Here is a 14,270-nt window from a genome sequence, read left to right on the forward strand (position 1 = left end):
TGACTTCCTCCATCCAGGCTGGGCTGTGTGATGGTAGGTGGGCTCTGTGTGTGTGCAGCCCAATCAGCATGTCTCTGAGCCTCTTTCCCCACCTGTGCCTCAGAGCATGGCTGTCTGCACGTCCCTGGCTGTATTCCTCCTCCAGCAGCTGTGCTGTGTGGCCCTAGGTGGTGTTCTGTATGACTCTATCCCCTTGTGCCTTGTGACAGAGGGTGGATCTGTGGGCCTATTTCCTGCCTGCACCAAGGAGCATAGCAGTCTGCCTGTCCTATTCATTAATTTTTAAATATATTTATTAAAAACGTATTTAAGACAGGCGTGGTGGTGCATGCCTTTAATCCCAGCACTCGGGAGGCAGAGGCAGGCGGATTTCTGAGTTTGAGGTCAGCCTGGTCTACAGAGTGAGTACCAGGACAGCCAGAGCTACACAGAGAAACCCTATCTCAAAAAAAAAAATGTATTTAAAAACAAGCTATGACCATCTCTAATATGCCTTACCCTTTCTTCTACATTTCTTTATTATCAGTTTTCATTCGGTTATATTGTGGTAAATAACCTGCAAATATCAAAGACTTAGAAGACATTGATGTCTCACACATTTACGTGTAGTTATAGGTCAGCTACATAGAGATATGTTGAGAAGAAGTATATTTCTCATATAAGGAGATGCAACAGGAAGTTGTACAACAATAGGCATGTGTATTGCAAGTTTCTCTAAAGGAACAAAGCTGATAGAATGAATGTATAGATTAAAAGGGGATTTATTAGACCAGCTTACAGAATGTGGTTCGAGTAATACAAAATGGCTATCTCACCGTGTCACAACAGAAAGACTGAAAATGTGCCAGTCATTTAATTCATGAATCTGGATTCTCTACAGTACTAATCTAGGCCTGGAGTCCTGGAAAATTCCTGGAGAGCTGCTAATTTTCAATCTGTGTTGGAATCCTAAAGAAGTTGAATTTTATACTGGCTGCAGCAACAAGAGAGATGAACATGCCAGAGAGGGTGAAGGCAAGCAGGCAAAAGGCACAGTTTTCTTCTGCCATGTTCTTTTATGTGGTCCAGAAGAAAGTGTGGTCCAGACTTAGGGTGAGTCCTTGTACTTCAATCCATCTGACCAAGAAAATTCCTCACAGGAGTGCCCAGCAGTTTGGATTCTAGTTGGTTCCAGATGTAATTAAGTTGACAAGCAAGAAAAACATCATGGCACGGTTATATAATCTTCCTTCAAGGGCGGATATAGATTCCTGAGAATAACAATACAATCTGGCACAATTTATTGATCAAAGTGAAGTCAAGACTGAAATAGCCTGCAAAGGTTTTTGTGCACTCCCCAAATGGCTTCCATGTGTACAACTATAGGTATGATGTGTAGATATCTGGGAAGACAAGTCTGTATAAAGAAGGGTCTTTGCAAGTGACTTATATGACCAGCTAACACAAAGCTTTCACGTCACCAAAACTGAGTGCTAATATCTATCATGCAGATTGTCCAAAAACTGATGAAATGTTGTACATAAACTGCATTGCACTAGGCTGGCCAACAAGAAGTACATAAGGGATAGACAGTGATAACCCCACTCTGTGGCCCACTTCCAAGTATAACCTAAAGTTTCTGAGTATTTTGGTTCTATTGTTGTGATAAATTTTGACCAAGTGAATGCTTTCAAAGGCCATACCTTTGGTTCTATGCAATAAACTGACCTCACGTCATCTAAAATAACATTAGACATTAAAGTTTAATTGAGCCACTTTCTTTGATCAGTTCTTACCAATGTTGTTAAGACTTTTTCATTATTTTATGTTTTCATGGTTTTTTTTCCTGAAGTCAATTCTAATCTATGTCAGCCCTTAGCATGTGTCTATAGCTAAAACAAAAATTTGATCTACAAATCTAGATTTGGTTCACAGGAGACTTTCATCAATTCTAACTTCTGTTGCTGGGAATTTTGCTTTGTGGCAGTAATTGTTATTGTCAGTTTCCCTAGGAAACATTTAACATATATAAATTTAACCACCTAACTTTACTCCTTATGAGATTTACATATGGTTGGTTTTTTTTCCTTTTCCATTTTTTATTAGGTATTTAGCTCATTTACATTTCCAATGCTATACCAAAAGTCCCCCATACCCACCCACCCCCTTTCCCCTACCCACCCACTCCCCCTTTTTGGCCCTGGCATTCCCCTGTACTGGGGAACCACCTAACTTTACTCCTTATGAGATTTACATATGGTTGTTTTATAGGTGGCATTTGTTACAAGTTGGGTGAATTTTGTCTCTCTGATCTTCAAAGCAGTGTTCTTTTAATGTCTATAAATCATCTCTGGACAAAGAAAAGTGAATCTCCTCTTTTATCATTAAAATGAATAAATAATAGAGTTTTTCAATTCAACCCTCTAATCTATCCATAGCTATTTTGACTTTAAAAGACCCCTGAATAAAACTGCTCTTAAAGAAATGAATACCATGTTATTCAGTGTCTGTCTCAGGGGACATGCCCAGGATGTGTCTCAGAAGATGGAAAGAGAAAGGACAGGAACTCTTGGCTGAACACTGACTGTCCAATAGACTGTAGACAATTACTCAAATAAGTCTAAGTTGAGACACATAAAAATGTTAGAAGGATTCCAGGTGCACAGAAAGTTTCCAAACACAAGAAGCACAGTTAATCTTGGAAAAAAACCAACAACATATTAAAAAAGCCACGTGGAAATCTGATACTTGGTAAACTACTTCAAAATATACAATTTTTGTTTTGTTTTGTTTTGTTTTGTTTTTTGTTTTTTGTTTTTTGAGACAGGGTTTTTCTGTATAGCCCTGGCTGTCCTGGAACTCACTTTGTAGACCAGGCTGGCCTTGAACTCAGAAATCTGCCTACCTCTGCCTCTGAGTGATGGGATTAAAGGTGTGCACCACCACACCTGGCTCAAAATATACAATTTTTAAAATATATGAAATGAACAGAGACAGCCTGTGTGCATGAATAAGCTGCTCCCAGAAACCATCACACAGTAAATGAGAATCCCGGCAGCAAGGGTGGGCCACTTTTCCATGACTCGGCATTTAGGGAGTTCCTTGAGGGTCCCAGAAAAATATAGGCAATGGGTACTGCTATTGGTTGCCCACAAGAACTAAATAGTGAGATTTAAATACTGCAGAAGACATCATGTGATCATTCATACATGTATGTAATGTGTTCTGATCACATTCACCTTGCCAATCTCTCTCATATTTCTCCCACTCCTACTGATCCCTTTCTTTTTGCCAACCCTTCCCCCTTCCTACTTTCATGGTTTTTAGATTTTTTTTTGATGACCCAATGAATTTCATTGAAGATAATAAGGACATCAATCTGAAACAGAGGTGTAAACTTCTTCCTTGCTAGCCCTCATAGTTCTGGAGGGTATGGTGCCAACTGCTGGGAGAAAGCTTATTAGCAGTAGTCTTTCTCCACGGTAGATCCTGATGCAACATTAGTCACTGGCCGAGCAGGAAGTGTCCACTGGTGTAATAGAGGCACGCCTGGTATAAATGTGATCAATATCTTTCCGGTTGGATTCAACATGTGAATCCAGGTATGGTACTGTAAACCTGGCTGAAATTCTATGGCTAAGATGTCATAGGCCTTATTAGGAAAGGTATTAGTGTTGTTTGGCTAAATGGGCATAATATGCCTATCAAATCGCCTATTCAATAGCTACGTTTATGCCTATGAGTCCATGTTGCTGTCAACGTTTGTCAGAAAGTTTATTTTTGCAGCGGGCAGTGGTAACTGCAGAAGCTCATAACTGCTCAAAGTGATTATAATAAATGGTGGTTGAATGCTCAGTCATAAATGGGGCACCTTTCTCTCCCGTTCTAAGGCTCAGATGATTTCACAGAAGAAGGAGTAAAAAGAATATAAGAGCCAGAGGGGTGTGGTGTATAACACTGACTTCTGGGCACTGCATGGTCTTTGTGCTTCTCAAATTTAGAAACTGTATTTACCTGAACAAGATCAGGCCCACAAGCATCCTGTCACGAAGAGGGAAGGAACTCACAAGACCTGACCTCTCCTTGAGGATTTATACATAGTCGGTTATTAGGGAAGGAGAAATATTTGCTTTAGCAGTATAGTCACAGGTGAAGTGTCTGATTGTAAGCAATCCTTCACCAATGTTCCTATAAACAACTTCAATGAAATTCATTGGGTCATCAAAAAAAAAAAATCTAAAAACCATAAAAGTAGGAAGGGGGAAGGGTTGGCAAAAAGAAAGGGATCAGTAGGAGTGGGAGAAATATGAGAGAGATTGGCAAGGTGAATGTGATCAGAACACATTACATACATGTATGAATGATCAGAACACATTACATACATGTATGAATAGTTCATAAAGAAAAAAGGTAAAAGAAAAGAGAGACACATGTGGAAATGGTTGAGAAGTATTATAGGCATTTTTCACTATGTATAATATTAGTCTTTTTGTTTAAAGGCTAATGAAGTATCTGGGCATACATTTGTAGATATTCATAGCCAGAACCTCTCCAAATGTAGGTTGATAGAAATGTGTGGTATGGATGACTAAAATACCAGTGACATTTTCATCAATGGTCTGACTTTGCAAAATGAAAAATGACTCTTGATAAATATTTATGAACAAATCAGAAGAATTTTGTTTAATAACATGGTAGTCTAATTTTTTTTTTAGAAATTTGAAAACTACAAAACATACTTTGCATGGAATTTCTATTTAAGATATAATTGCCACCTAGGCATAACCATTAAAAAGTTTTATATCTGTACATATGTCTACCAGGATATTGATGATGCAGGAGTATTAGGGTGTAAGAAAATTCATTCAACAGACAGCCTATGTACTCCAGGGATATATGGCATCCTGGAGGCTACCAATGACTGTAACACTAAAACATTCCTTGCTTCCTTCTGAAAAACCCTTGGGGCAGGGCTTCCTCCATGGAGAACCATCCATATAAGGCAAAAAAAAAAAAAATGTCATGTATGTCTTTTTTTTGGACCCTCATCCTTGAAAGATAGTCCTTAGAACAGTGTGAATCACAATTCTTTACTAAGACTTAGGTGTCAAAAACTACTGCATGTTTTTTCAGCAGCAATTCTGTCTGATATTGTGGATTCTGATCTTTTCCCAGACCTGTTACGCATAGTAGGAAACTTGCTCTTGATGTTAGGCAGTGACAATGAGAACACAATCACAAAGCTAAACAGCAAACATTCTACAGAGGGCTGGGTAGCTAAAAAGGATGGTGTAGGGTCCTAACTTGGCTGGGTTTTTTTTTTGTTGGCTTTGGACGATTTGTTATGTGTTTTAGGTAGTGAATCTTTGTTGGATTTGTAATTTATGTACATTTCCTGTGAGTATGTAGGCTCTACGTCTATACTTAATAAGATCTTCAAAAGTGGAACAGTTTTTAATTTGATAAGTAAAAATATTTCCTTCTGCTGATTTTTTAAAAGATGAGATTGAGTCATCGTGTGTTATTTGTTTGCAAATAGGCATCACTATAGAGCCCACATGGCCTTTAAACTTGCAATCCTCCTGCCTCAGCCTCCCAAATGATGGGGTTATAGGCATGTGCCTCCATGTGGGTTTAGATCAGATATATTGAATGCATTTCTACTTATCGTAAGTTAAAAATTATCTGATTCTGATCCTGAGGTGGGGTCCAGATCCACACTCAGAAAATAGTGATTCTAGCCACATTTTTAATGGTTTATGGTCATAAGGCTTAACTACATAAGACCCAACAGTGTCTGGATCATATGTATATAGTGTACGTAAGGCTATACACTTTTCTACCAAGTGGCCATCTTTCTAAGTGTCATCTGGAAAGCTCAATCTTATTAAGTGCGATTTTACTCCACTCTTTTGAGTTTCCTCTGGATAGATATTGTCCTGGCTAGTTTTATGACAACTTTACACAAGCTACAGTCAACTGAGAGGAGGGAATCTTGAGTGAGAAAATGGCTCCATAGAATCAGGCCATGAGCAAGCATGCAAATCATTTTTTTTAATTAGTAATTGATTGGAGAGGGTCTAGCCCATTGTGATCTTGGGTTCTATAAGAAAGCAGGCCGAGAAAGCCATGAGGAGTGAGCCAGTAAGCAGCATCCCTCCATAGCCACTACATCAGTTCCTGCCTTCAGGCCTCTGCCCTGTTTGAGTTCTTGGCCTGACTTCCTTTGATGATGAATAGAGGTGTTGGAGTGTAAGCCAAATAAACCCTTTCCTTCCCAACTTGCTTATGGTCATGGTGTTTCACCACAGCAATAGTAACACTAACTAGAACAGAAATAAATTAGTACTGTCAAAACTCAAATCATGTTAGCCCCCATACTAAGTAGGTGATTTCATATTATCACTGGAAAATGACAGTTAAAAGAGCCATGGCTGCAGCTGGGCATGGTGGCACACGCCTTTAATCCCAGCACTCGGGAGGCAGAGGCAGGCAGATTTCTGAGTTCTAGGCCAGCCTGGTCTACAGAGTGAGTTCCAGGACAGCCAGGGCTACACAGAGAAACCCTGTCTCGAAAAACAAAAAACAAAACAAAACAAAACAAAACAAACAAAAAAAGAGCCATGGTTAACACAGGCTCTGAGCAGTTTCTTAAGCTAAGGCAGAAAGACCTTAGAAGCCGTGGTTGTAGTGGTTGCTGCTGGATACAGGTGTTTTCCATGTAACTCGGATATTATGCTCTGCTGAAGGGGTTACCACTTCCCTTGGCCTGACCTGAGTGAGTCAGCTGCTGCAGCCATCTGGTTCTGAGCTCTGAGCATGTGCTGAGCTAATCTTCACCACTGTCTTATATCTTGGCCTCTCAACCAGGTCTTTAGTGAAGAGCAGGGTCTAATCTTGACCTTCCTCCTCTCCCAGGAAATAAATAGTGCAGTCTAGGAAAGTAGGAGCAGGGACATACAAAACCTCCTCCAACTGCATCATGCACATGTTAGGGAGGAATGTAGGGGCATGAGTGGACTGTAAAATGTTGTTACTGCTTTGAATGAAATACCACCAGATGCCAAGAACAAAGCAACAAACACTCCATGCAGAGAGTGAGACTTCCCAGACAGACTGCTTTTGAACAGGCTGATGGTGTTGTTCAATTTTTCCTTTTTTCATTTTTTAAAATTAAAATATAATTACATCATTTTCTTGCTCCCTTTCTGTCTATCAACCCCTTCCAAGCCTTCACCCAAACCCAACTCCCTCACAAAACCATGGGCTTTGCTTATTTGTTCCATTTCTATTCATTACTATGATGACATATACATATAAACACACAAATATTTAAGAACAGCCTACTCAGTCTATTTAGTGTTGCTTATCTATATATGCTTTCAGGGCTCACCATGCAACATTAGACAACCAATAAGGACTATTTCTGGAAAAGAATAATTAATTCTTGCTCTTTCAGAAGTTGTTAATTTCCTATAGCTCTTTGTCTAAGGGTAAGGCCTTATGAGGTTTCTCCTATCTGCATTAGTGTATCTATTGATATTTTCCTGTTGAGGATTCATGGATGTAGCTTCCCTGTCTTTTCTAGAAGATACAATATGGCAGCAGACATCCTTGTCCTCTGACACTCACAATCTTTTCACCTTTTTACCCCATGATGTTCCACGAACCTTAGGTGTTGTTTGCACCCGACATGGACAGCCTCATACTCAGCTGTTCTCTACATTCTAGCCAGCTGTGCCTTTCATTGATGATCTCCATCTGCTGCTGAGAAGAGCTTCTTTGATGCGGGGTAATATTTATACTTCATCTATTTGTAAAAGAATAAGTATTTAGAATGCAGTTAGGAATTACAAATCATTTGGAAAAGTCTCAATGGTGGCTTGTCTTCTAAGATCCATGGCCTCACTAGCCACTGGCAGTTGACTGTGTTTTTAGTACCAGGCATCTTTTCCCTCCTCTTGGGCTGGTTTTAATCCAATTAGGCAGCTGTTGGTTACCAACATATGAATGCCAATATTGAATCTTTAAGAATATGTTGCCATGCTGGTCATTACTGTAGTTCCTAGACATCCCAGCCGGCTAGGGCTATTGATTGCTTTCTGTCCTTGGCAGCTTGCATAGCATTTTCCAGTACTGAAAATGGTATTGTAGGAGAATGAGTTTTTTAGGTTTGAACCAGCTTGAATATCCTATGTCCAATGTATGTGCTATCTTCAGAAATATGGACTTAAATTCAACATCTGGAAGGCAACCAAGGATAAGAGAAATAAGCTACATTGCTTTGGGGTTCTCTATATTTATTGTGATGTCTTTCCTGTGACCCTGCAAGCCAGCCTACAGTAGAGACTATTAGTATCTATGTATTCCCAGAAAGTTCAGTTATGGAACCAGAGAAAATCTTCTTATAGGGAAAAAGCATTTTTTAAACTTTTTCCAATTTTGTATGTATTAGATATTTTCTTCATTTACATTTCAAGTGCTATTCTGAAAGTCCCCTATACCCTCCCCCCACCTTGCTCCCCTACCCACCCACTCCCACTTCTTGGCCCTGGCGTTCCCCTGTACTGGGGCATATAAAGTTTGCAAGACCAAGGGGCTTCTCAGGAAAAAAAAAAAACACTTTTAAAGAGAAGCAAATCACCTCTCCTTGACTCATCTTCCTGTTGAAGGGCCTGGAGCCTTTCCAACAGACTAAAATCTGAGAGCAAACATATAGACCATGGAACACTCCACACAGCGCTCCAACAGACCTATAAGAGACAAAAAAAAAAAACAAAACCAATTATTTGAATACCAAATGGCTATCTGTTCTTCATTTCTCCTTCTAGAATCAGGCTTAACCAAGACCTAACCTGAAAGAAAACATGGCCACATCCAAAGGGTTCTGTGACTTCCTGCACAGCCTCTGACTCCTGACAGTGGAACAGAAATAAGCCCGATATATTGGCAGGCAGATGATCTGATATTCAACATCTCTCATTGTTACAGTGGCAAGTAGCAACACTCACTTCCCAGTACACAAACCTAACTATGAGCCCAAAGTGTGCCATCCATACACATTAAGATAAACTCAATTAGAGTCATAACTTTCATTATGGAGCCCTCTCTTCCCAGAGATCTTCCTTATATATGACTATGAGCTGTTTGAGTACATGGAACGTTCTCATTCATCTTTTTGTCCTTAAAGCCCAGTACAGAGCTTGGGCAACAAACAGAAGCTACATAAACATTTACAGAACTTGAGTCCATATGTCAGAGATCTGTTCTGCTGAAGAGCAGGCCATCATGACCTGAGCTTTACTGTGCTTCATTTTATCTTTAGCTCACACCAGCAGCCTCATTGCCACTTGGTTGCCCCACGGTGCTCTGAGCCCCACTGATGCCCTGCACTCGACACAAACCACAACAGACAGACAACTAAAGTAACACAAATCCTATAGATTCCAAGATCCAAAGGGTCTTCACCTGCCTGGTAGAAACAGCACCGGCACATTGGAAATGGGAGCATTTGGTGAGAAGCTTTTCCGGAAGGGCTAAGAAAGACCTTTGCTGGACACCTGGTAAACTTGAATCCCAGTTGTGTTCACCAGTAAATGAGCCTGGGGGCCAGCCAAACCATTAGCATGGGGTGAAAGGAAAGGGACTCAGAAAAGACTGAAGTGGCCTCAAGAATCTGAGGGATAATCCATAAAGGTTAAGTCCACAGTCATAATTTTACCAAAGTTTTTTAAACCTGTGAGGTCAAGAAAAAAAAAGAAAGAAAAAAAACCACACAGACTGTGAGACTTTTAGAACCAGAATCTCAGCTGGCCTCTTGTATGAGTCTGCCTTTCAAAGACCCGTGAATGAAGAGCTGGCAGCAAGGTTTATAGGTGGCTGGAGCTAGTGAAAAGTTGTCCAGTGCTGTGGTTAAAGGATTTTGGAAAGAGACTCTCTGCGTGTGGATTCTCCAGAGGAAATCTGGGCCACCATGGGTGGCAAAGCACAAGGGGTAATACTGAGCAAGGCAAAGAGATCCACGAGAAGAAACAGGAGAGGCTGTAAGCTTCCTCTGGTGTCTCATCTCTGAGGGACCTCACTGGGATTTGTTCAGAAGGAAATGCGCATGGCTTTGGCTTCAGAAAGAAATGTGTGTTAGGACACAGGCCTCGATGTGGGAGAGGCAACGAAAGCCTGGCTAGTCATTTACTGTCATGTGACCTGACCTTGGACAAATGTCTTCACTGCCTAAGGTAAGACTTACTTGGCTTCACAGGCTGTGGAGAGGACTGAATAAGATGGTGAATGAAAAGTCCTGCTCACACTTGCGGACACTTATTCACAGGCCAATGCCATGTGCATAACAGGCTCTAAGCTTCTTCTGACTCTAAATAGTAGGTGGGAGAGATCACACGGGGTGGGAGGAACATCACTCCTGCTGATCTGGCCCGCATGAGTGGAAGGAGGGGAAGGTGAGAAGCATTGAGACTCAATCGAGGTCTGGGACACTTTGAGTCACTAAGTTGAGATGGAGAGTATGAAGAACTGAGGCAAGTTACTGTCAAAGCTTCAGGGAGAAGGAAAGAAGGTGGGAGAAATAATGGGGAGAGAGGAAGCGAGGAAGGCAAGCAGGCATCAGGTTCTGGAGAAGTGTTGGATTTGCCATGGAATTCAAAAAGGGCTCATAGCACTTGGAGTTATTTAGACACGGTTAGGAAGAAGTCAAAGAGTCAGACGGTTCCAGCCAGAGGCTAAAAGGCAGGAAGAGCCAGATTGAATTATGGGTTATTACAAGATTAAAGTCTCAGCTATCATGGCACTAACAACCAAAGACACCTCATCTAAGATGTGTCTGCTTACTAGGCAGGTAGGCCAGGTTTTCAGACATGCAGTGGCAGAAAGAGGCAGGGGGAACTCTTGGTTAAGTCATCTCAGATGGACTTTTGCTGAGAAATTGGAGAACAGTTTCTTCCACACTTAAAGGGAATGAAGTGCTTACATCTTTCCCAGATTAATTTTGTTCATTGATATATTGGTGTCCAAGAAAAAAGCTTTATGTATGAGTGAACACACACACACACACACACACACACACCAGTATCTCCTCTTTGTCTTGTTAGTGAAATGCCAACAGATTGCTTTTTAAACATGAGACAAATAACTTTATACATAGATGAGGTGAAAGGCATTATCTATCAGTATATCAATATCTGCTGTGTCTAATAGATAGGAAGGAGTTTTTAAATAAAGCAGAGTAGGGGTTTATTGAGCTCCTCCTGTACTCAAGTTACTCACTTAAAATGTATGGCAGATGAAATGACTAGAGAGTCACTTAAGTCCCAAGGAAACCAGTGACAGAAGATGCAGAGGTACCATACTGATGACAACACATAAGTTCACATGTCTGTCACCTTTGAGAATAAACAGATGAAAGAAGTAGCCAGTGGGGACTCAGTAAGACAGTACTAGAGAGAAGAAGGAATCCATACCCAACATTCAGTGCTAAGGAACAATTCAATTGTTTCTACAATGTGCTTACCATTGTTACTGCCTACACCCAGAAACCTGTACAGAAATATCTCTTTAAGACAAAACCTCCAATGAATATATCTGTGCCTCTTCACTGGGATTGTGCATGCAAACAGTGTTTTGTGGAGAGTAGAGGCATGGGCATAAGCAAAACCATGTTGGAACTGATTCTCAAATGGTAGTGAAGCAGTCAAAAGAGCTCTCTTATGTCTCCATGGAGCTGAGAAAAATAAGTCATCTTATTTTCAGACTGCTGAAAAGGGTATGGAGGAACATGGACAAGGCTAGGTAGGGCACACTAAACAATTGGATAAATGTGGTGAAATTCAGAACTATTGGACATTGCATATCCAAAGGAAATAGCAGAGCCCAGATAGGGCAGAGAACAAATCAGTAAGAGAAGGAAAACCACCATCATCTGACTCGGGGCTGCAAACAGTAGAGAAGAGGAAAAGATCCAGAAGAAAACATTGAAATACCAAAATGTATGGGGCAGATCTGTATGCTATGTGCAGCAGGTACTGGAGAAGAGGGCCCAGTTAAGGCTGTACCACTTTACCTACTAAGCTGGGACAAACCAGAGAATCAATGCTGAGAGAAATGCCTCAATCAAACAGCTTAGCTTGGAAGAGAAGAGAACATGGGCAGTATTGTATCTGCAAACACCAAAGATTCTTCCTACTTTGACCAAACAGACAATGAAGAAACACACACACACACACACACACACAGGACTTGACTGGTCTGAGCACAAGCATACACAGGCACAGACAGTGGGGTACTGGTAGAAAAGCAGCCCTCATGAGCCCTAGTAAGATGTGAATGGCCAACTTGGAAACTAACTGCAAGCTGGGAAGTGGTACCTTTAGACCCTCGGAAATTGAAATCCCTGGGTATAAAGCTTGACCACCTGGCACATGCCGGACCCAGGAGCTGGCTGGAATGGCGCTGTGTAGGAGGGCATCACTGTTTTGAGCAGAGAGGAATCTCATTACTACTCAGGAATTCAATTACAGAGGGAAGATGTATTCTAAGAAAAGTATTCTGGACTGGGCAGTTGAACTCAAGAGAGATAAGAAGCTTGTCTATCTGTCTAGTTTGCTGCCAAAAACAACTAATAGGAGAACTTATTTTCATTTCAGAAAAGGAAGAACAAAATACTCGCAGAAGTTGTAGTAGTTGGAAGTTTGAAGTTTATTTACTATTTCGTGTTACTAATTTCCATTACTTTTAGATCGGATCATGCATGATTATGTTTTATAAATGTGCCACCACTTTTACCTGTCCTCTCCAGTTCTTGTCATCCATTGTCTTACCTTCAGCACATGTATTCATTCTCTCAAAGAACTACAGGCAACTAAGGAATGCTAAGAAAAGGAGAAATGGTCTTTTCCAAGGAAGACCCCCCCTCAGTTGGTTATCCAACACCAAATGGTAAACCCTGAAATCCTATATATTCAAGTAACATTAAGATTGAGCAGGACTTGATGTACTAGGGGAAGGGACACCCAGGGGGATCCCCACCCACTCAGAGGAGAAGAAGAGGAATGGATGGGAAGAAGGGTTGTGGGAGGGTGTGACAAGGAGAAGAACAGTGAGTGAGATATAAACTGAATAAGTTAAAAAAAAACCTGAGCAGGTTGTATTTATATTTATACATGCACTATGGATATTATATTATAATTTATAGTATATATATATATATGTATATGTATATATATATATTGCATGTATGTGTGTGTAACAATAACTGAAGAAAAAGAGGTCATGAACTTGAGAGAGAGCAAGGAGAGAGTGCATGAGAGGCATGAAAGAAAGGAAATGGAAGGGAAGGGGGAAATTATATTACACTTTAATTTCAAAAAATACAAAAATAATATTTTAAGAGGTAGACTGGCTAACCAGGGGCAGCACTCTGGAGAGCAGGCCCTGCCCTGCACAGTTGAGCTGGCCCTGGTATCAAGGGAGCACTTAAGCTGGCCACGAGGGAGGAGTATGGGAGTGCTCCCCTCTCCACTTCTCCGTGGGGTGGGGAGGTGATGCTCTCTCTTGCTCCGTGCTCTTCACCACCTCCAGCAGTCATGAAAGCTGGCCCTAGGCTTATGAGAGTGGGAGAGCTGATCTAGGCCCTCCCTGGCTGTAGCATCTAGGAGAGTGGGCCCCACAAATGGGGCCTCACAAATGATATGATACTGTGTTCAAAAGACACCAAGATTCTGCTAGAAAACTTAGTTCTGATCAATACTTCCAGCAAAGAAGCATGAGACAAAAATCAATATATAAAATGAGTGGTTTTTATTATCACTTACACTGAACATTGAAAGAAAGAAATAGGATAAACAATCCCATTCACATAGCCTATGAGCAGGGGAGTGGGATACCTGAAATTAATTAAGGAAGTAAAAAAAAAAAAGAGAGAGAGAGGGGAAATCCTATACAATGAAAACTTTAAAGCAGAAGACAGTCAGAGATAGAGAGACATCCTATGTTCATAGATTGACAGAATTAATATCGTGTCAATGGTTATCTTAACATGATCTCAGATTAAGCACAATTTCCATCAAAATCCCCCATTTTAAATTTCCTATAAAAGTTCAAAAAAGGCCCCCAAATAGCCAAAGTGATTCTGAGGAAGAACAACCACGTTGAAAGTACTACAGTATCTAATTTCAGGTTATATTTTAGAATTTAGGATCAAAAACACTCTTGTTAGTAGCACAAAAACAGACATGTAGATCAATGGGATAAAATAGAAAACAGAAAAGTCCACAAATCTATAG

At 40.7% G+C, this 14,270-nt stretch overlaps 1 long non-coding RNA gene across 1 annotated transcript in view; it reads right to left on the reverse strand.

Annotated features, from left to right (window-relative positions):
• Window positions 1–7,671: 7,671 nt before the first annotated feature.
• Window positions 7,672–14,270, reverse strand: part of Gm39687 — a 54,091-nt gene continuing 47,492 nt past the window's right edge. The window contains exons 2-3 of the long non-coding RNA XR_865667.1: window positions 8,624–8,732; window positions 7,672–7,789 (exon numbers count right to left, since the gene is read on the reverse strand). This is a non-coding gene — a long non-coding RNA (predicted gene, 39687). The remainder of the gene's footprint in view (window positions 7,790–8,623; window positions 8,733–14,270) is intronic.

This window comes from Mus musculus, chromosome 1 (assembly GCF_000001635.26).
Source record: "Mus musculus strain C57BL/6J chromosome 1, GRCm38.p6 C57BL/6J".
Classification (NCBI taxonomy): Eukaryota; Metazoa; Chordata; class Mammalia; order Rodentia; family Muridae; genus Mus; species Mus musculus.